Raw genomic sequence first — 6,489 nt, forward strand, 5'->3', positions numbered from 1 at the left:
GGACTGGCGTCCCGTCCTGGGTGTGTCCCCTCCCCCTTCAGCCTTACGCCCTGTGTTGTCGGGTTAGGCTCCGGTTCCCCGTGACCCCGTATGGGACAAGCGGTTCTGATAATGTGTGTGTATAACAAGAAACAGAGTAAAATGTTAGAAAATTTGATGTGGCTGAGGTTTGGCAGTAACATTACTCATTTTAGTGTCATACTTGGTATCCTCCTGTCTGGATAATTACACCATTACCAAGGTGATCTTTACGGGAAGTTTCATCCCAAGAATTCAAATAGAACCACTCCTTCTTGCAGGAGACAGATGACCCCGTCACCATCTGACCCTTGAATCCTTGTCACGCCCTCATGGTGGACGACCACACCGGTATCAGGTCAAGGGACGGGCTACATAAGGACGGCCCCAATTGCACTGCTTCTTGGAACCTTGTTTGATCCACTGCAGCTACCCAGCAAACCGTGTCCTTGCCTCCTTGCCTCCCCCATACGGCCCTTGTTCTTCTGGCTTCGGACCTTCTGCACCATGTCTTGGACCCCGTCTACTGGCTATTCCCCTTTATCGGCGTACACACCTCGGCAACCCCTGCCTGTTCTGGACCACGATTCTGCCAGCACCAAACAAAAGCTCACGCACTTGGGTCTGACGGCCTTTTGTGGTGGCCATGACATCCCTTATAAAAGTCAGTTAGGCACAGCAAGCTCTTGTGTCCAGTGTGCATGTTGCTTAAAAGTTCAGCTGTAGTTCTCCTTTATCTCAGAATCTGGACAGTCTTAAGGTCTGATTATCCACACATTAAAGTCTCTCAGGAACAAAATTGTTGAGTAAATCAAAAATAAAAGCTTTCCAGTGTTATGTGTTTTGTAATCATTTGTGTATGTGCAATACTTAGCTTCTATAAAAATAGATTAAAATCAAGACAAACAGATCATTTGACATGATTTTGTTGTTTTGGTCAAAAGAACAATAAAGCCTAATTTTGCAACTAGGGATGTATATCAGTGACTTTCTTAAACTGGCAAAAGCATTTGGGATAAATGGTGTGTTTTGCCAAACTACTGAGAATTTTTATGTACTTTGTCTTTGCAATTTTAATTTTACTGTGATTATGTATTGCCTTTGAACTCTGTTGGGTGGTATCAACTTCAGGTAGTGCAGTGATTAGAGCTTTTGCCTTGCAACTGGAGAATCCAAGTTCAAATCCCATTCCTGCTGTAGTTACCCATGAGCCATGTTTTAACTTTGCTGCAGTAAAAAATACCCTGGTGTATAAATGAGTACACCAGTGTAAACAGCTAAACATACATACCTTTAATTTCAAGTCTCACAGCACCTGGGTGGTGCGAGAGGATGTGGGTTTGATCCTTGCTCAGTCTGTGTGAAGTTTGCATGCTCTCCCCATGTCTGCATGGGTTTCCTCCAGGTGCTTTGGTTTCCTTCCACAGTCCAAAGACATGTTGTTCAGGTTCCCCCATAGTGTGTGAGTGACAGAGAGAGTGTGGTCCACTGATGTATGGATGAGTGACCCAGTGTAAGTAGTGTATCTAGCAGTGTAAGTCACCTTGGTGAATAAGGTGTGTGGGCTGATGACACTACATGGAGTTCACTGGAAGTTGCTTTGGAGAAAAGCATCTGCTAAATAAATAAATGTAAATGTAAGTCACTTTAGTAAAAAGCACCTGATAAATTATTTAATAATACTGTACTTGTCTATGTATACCCTGCCCCTATTTCTGTCTTGTCAGTCATGTTAGGTACCACCATTTGTCTTGTGTCCCATGTTTGTCCGATTTATATTTATGTATATGTCTTAAATTACAAAATAGCAAAGTCAGTCCTTTCAATGGACATTGAAAATTCATATTATAATGGACATTACAATACTCAGCTGATTAAAAAAACTCTCAAATCAGCTTAGTATCCTTAAACTAATTTTGTCCATTAAAGTTCCATGTGAAATAACATAGGGGTGCGGTGGCGCACTGCGTTGGACCACAGTCCTACTCTCCGGTGGGTCTGGGGTTTGAGTCCTGCTTGGGGTGCCTTGCAACAGACTGGCATCCTGTCCTGGGTGTGCCTCCTCCCCCTCTGGCCTTACGCCCTGTGTTACCGGGTAAGCTCCGTGACCCCGTATGGGACAAGCAGTTCTGAAAATGTGTGTGTGTGAAATAACATAATTTGTCAATTTTCTGTGAAATTTCCACCAATATTTTCTAAAGAGGAGCACATTAAAGGTACAACTCAAAACAAACCCACAAAATTTTACCTGTTCCTCTTCTTTCACTAAAAAAAAAGAGAAAAAACCCAACTGTGTTCCCACAGGTATTGAGTGCACCAGTGAAAAGCAGAACTTTTCTTCTGTGCAGTGTATGTGCAACAGTGTAGATACCTTTTTCATGAAGTGAGGACTCACACATGCAAGTGAAGGACTTTCGCTGATAGTGAGTCAGTGGCCTGGACTGGCATTCCAGATGATCTTGCACGTAAGGGTTGACGAAGCAACTTCCTTTTGCACGCAGTTCCAGAGCGCTTAGAAAAAGAGGAAACCAGCTCACTTTATATGAAGCACTTTCAGTTCAAAATGCTGACATCAAGTGTTGACCACTGATTGTCCTTGGAACGCAAGGCGTGCCGACTGTCATCTACAAGGTAACACGACCGCTGCTTTACCGAACTCATCTTAGAAAGTGCACGAAGCTCCTTGAAAAACATACACATTTGTCATTTTTTTCCGAAAATTATGATGTGGCGTTATAACATGCAACAGGGCAGCAAACACACATTTATATGTAAATGTGGTTTTCATTCTTTCAGGTCCAGTAAGGGAGTAGAGTAAAACAAAGGTCATCAGCAAAGGCATGATAAGTACAGTCAACACATGGTACTTACAGTCACTAGGTTTATGTATGTTAATGAAAAAATTAAATTTATTGTATCCAGATATGTTGGAATATGTTTAAACTCGCGAATGATGAAACTGAGAACAAAGTCCAGGTAAGTGTCAAATTTGGTGTGCACTGTTTCTGTCTATTATAGCTGCCTCTATCTCTATTTCATAACGATCTGCACCTGCTTTCGTGGAGATTTAAAAATATTAGTTTGCTTAGTTTTTCTTAGAAAGAGAAAGACAGATGATTGTTTCGATATTTATGCTATTGTAATTTTCAGATACTTGTCCTTCTGGTTCTATTGGCTATTTTTAGCATTTGATACCCTGGAAAACACCACTTACGCATCTCTACATTGTTTCAGTATACTTCATGCATATTTCACATACATATTTCAGCACATCCTATGGTCACCAATTATACCATGTCCTTGTGTGAAATATTTTTGTTTTTTTATATTCTTTTTTTAAAGAAAAAAAATTGCTGGAAATTTACATGCATTATAAATATGAGATAGAAACTTTAAAAGCTTTCCTTGCCAAGGTACAAATCTGTTCAGATGCCCTGAACGTATACTGGACAGCTGCGTGATGCAACTGAGAGGCGTGCAGCTACCCATCATGCTGTTTGTTTCTGTGGGTGATGGGTGCTTTTCAGGCCAGCCAGTTGTTTGTGCGTGAGGGTGTCCACAAAGCTTCAAGATGACACAGCAGGAAAATCCTCCAGCAGCCCTCTTGCCGATGCTTCCCTTTTTTGAATGTCACCAGATATTTTGCTTTCTAACTTAACGGAAACCCCTTCACGCTGCTACACATCTCCAAAACCGTCACGGGTTTTTAGCCCGCATGTGTTTGTTTTGAGGCGCAAATAGGAACAGCAAAAAGTAGTTGTGACAGAACACACATGAGCGAATGAGTCATGTTCACATTGGACGTGACTTAACAGAAAATATAAACCACAGTATCGACTGATATCACTACGACAAGATGATACAATGCCGTCTGCACGCATTAATATCTTCTTCACATGCACATCCCGCTCCTCTATGACTGAAGCTTATTAGAAAATAAATGATGTAGTATTAAAGTTCAGCAGAAATTTTGTTAATCTCAGGTAGCAAAATTTTCTGTGTTAGTTTTACATTTACTCATTTAGCTGAGGCTTTTCTCCAAAGCGACTTTCAATGCTGAACTACAACGATTATTTGCCTATTTATACAGCTAGTTAATTTTTACTAAGGTGGTTCAGGGTAAGTACCTTTTTCAAGGGTAAAACAGCCAGAAAAGGGAGTCAAACCTACAACCTTTGGGTCTAAAGGCAGCAGCTCTAACTACTACACTACAAGCTACCCCTATGCTTACTTAGGCACTTATGAGGACAGGGGGAAGTGAGCCCTATAGAGGTGAGTTTTGGGGCCCTTTTTAAATGTAGAGAGAGATTCAGCAGTTCTGAGTGATAGGGGGAGTCATTGGGGCCAGAATTAAAAAGCTTCGTACTATTATTTCTGCTTTATGTCACTGAAACTGTCTCAGCGCAGAGCTGGCAAGAGTATGACTGGCATTCCTGACAATTGCTTTCGCTGTGTAAGATACCAACTTTTGGCACTTACGAGAGGTTAGTAACTGTAAGTGCTGTGACCCAACTTCAGTGGAAGAGCCAGACAAAGGCCAATCAGCATTTCACAGCCCTATGACAGCAAATGCTCTCCACCCATGGAAATATAACAGAGACCAAAAGCTGTGATAGACACAGATGTATTACTAATGTCGCTCTTGGTAAATTACCCAAACAGTGTGTTCCTGTTACTCTGTTACCACTCCATTTACTAGAATGACTTTGCATAGAACCCTGCCCATAAATTGACAATCAGTAATGTTTACCGTGGAATCAGATCCACCTAAACTGCAATGACATTAATCACTGACAGAAATGCACAGCTGTCTGTGGTTATAACTGTTTTTAATCATTGTTGCTGTCAGTCTCTCTAGTTCAGGAAGAAATTTGATCACTCTGATGATACTGAATCACAAGAAATTAAGGTTACAGTTTTAAAAATGAGCTTTTGAAAAAGCGTTAGGTGGTTCAACAAATTATACTGTATTAGACATCTTAAAATGTACATGGAGTCCACCGTTACCCAGTGCTTTGGGTATCCATGTTGTTTTACGTAAGAGCAGCAGGACATGTCCATTATCTCCATTGTGACCTCAGTGTATCCGTGCAGCGTGGCAGTTAATGCACCAGTGTCCACTTGCAGGACAATATGTCATTATGACTTTTCATGTCTCATGTCTGTACAGTCAGATGGATGGTGAGACCATGTTATGGTCAAACTCAAGCCTGTACAAGCAGGTGAAGAGGGAAGAGGTGGAGCAGCAGCAGTTACACTGGTGCCAAGGCTCAGGACCTGGTCCTGGACCCCCCAGCTGGCTCCAGCCATACCCACAGATCTCACCCATAGGTGGTCAACATGGGCAGCACCTGCCTCACTGGCATCAGCAGCTTCAGGCTTCCTGGAAGGTACCCTTCTCTGATGTGTGTGTGCGCGCGTGTGTGTGTGTGTGTGTGTGTGTGTGTGTGTGTGTGTGTGTGTGTGTGTGTGTGTGTGGTTTTAGACCTCACTTCTTAACACTCTGCCTATTTGACCTCTTCTGAGGGCCAGAACCAGATTCCAAATAATAAAGTCACAGTGAAAAACCATAGTTATGATATGATGAAGGAATATTTCCCTTGTAGTGCAACTATGATTCCCCATTCTGCTAGTTCAACTTAATTTGTTCTTCAATTTTGTTTTAAAAGTGAATTTCTCAGATTTTTTTGGGCTGGTAGTACCAGCAATGTGGCCAACTGCCAGGTTTACCAAGTGCTTCGAGAAATCTAGGCATTTACATTTACATTTATTAATTCAGCAGATGCCTTATCTCAAAGCGACGTACTTCTTAGAGAACAATACAAACAGTGCAACAAAAGGAGAGGTTTGGATGCAGATGTGTGATTCTTGAGTACAGTCCATTTGTCCCATACCACCACATGAACTATTATACATTAGACCAGTAGGTGTATATAGGCATTCTATTATAAAACAAATTGTTATCAAAAAATTATTACTCATAAACACTTACATGTTTATCATGCACTTGTAGTTGTTAGGTGCCGTCAAGTCAATGTCGACTCATGGCCACTCTATGGATGGTTGTCCTGAAAAGCATCTGGTCTTCCACCAGCTGGCTAAGACTTGAATCGTGCACTTACGAGAGGTCAAGCATAAAGCCGAATGCTTTGTACATCACTATGGCATGCGAAACAAACTGAAAATCACACACACACACACACACACACACACACACACACACACACACACACACACATTTTCAGAACCGCTTGTCCCTTACGGGGTCACGGGAAACCGGAGCCCACCCGGCAACACAGGGCGCAAGGCCAGAGGGGGAAGGGGACACACCCAGGACGGGACGCCAGTCCGCCACAAGGCACCCCAAGTGGGACTCGAACCCCAGACCCACCGGAGAGCAGGACTGCGGTCCAACCCACTGCGCCACCGCACCCCACTGAAAATCATTTCCTAGCATTCTGTACGGGTGGT

Source organism: Scleropages formosus, chromosome 2 (assembly GCF_900964775.1).
Source record: "Scleropages formosus chromosome 2, fSclFor1.1, whole genome shotgun sequence".
In the NCBI taxonomy this organism is placed as follows: Eukaryota; Metazoa; Chordata; class Actinopteri; order Osteoglossiformes; family Osteoglossidae; genus Scleropages; species Scleropages formosus.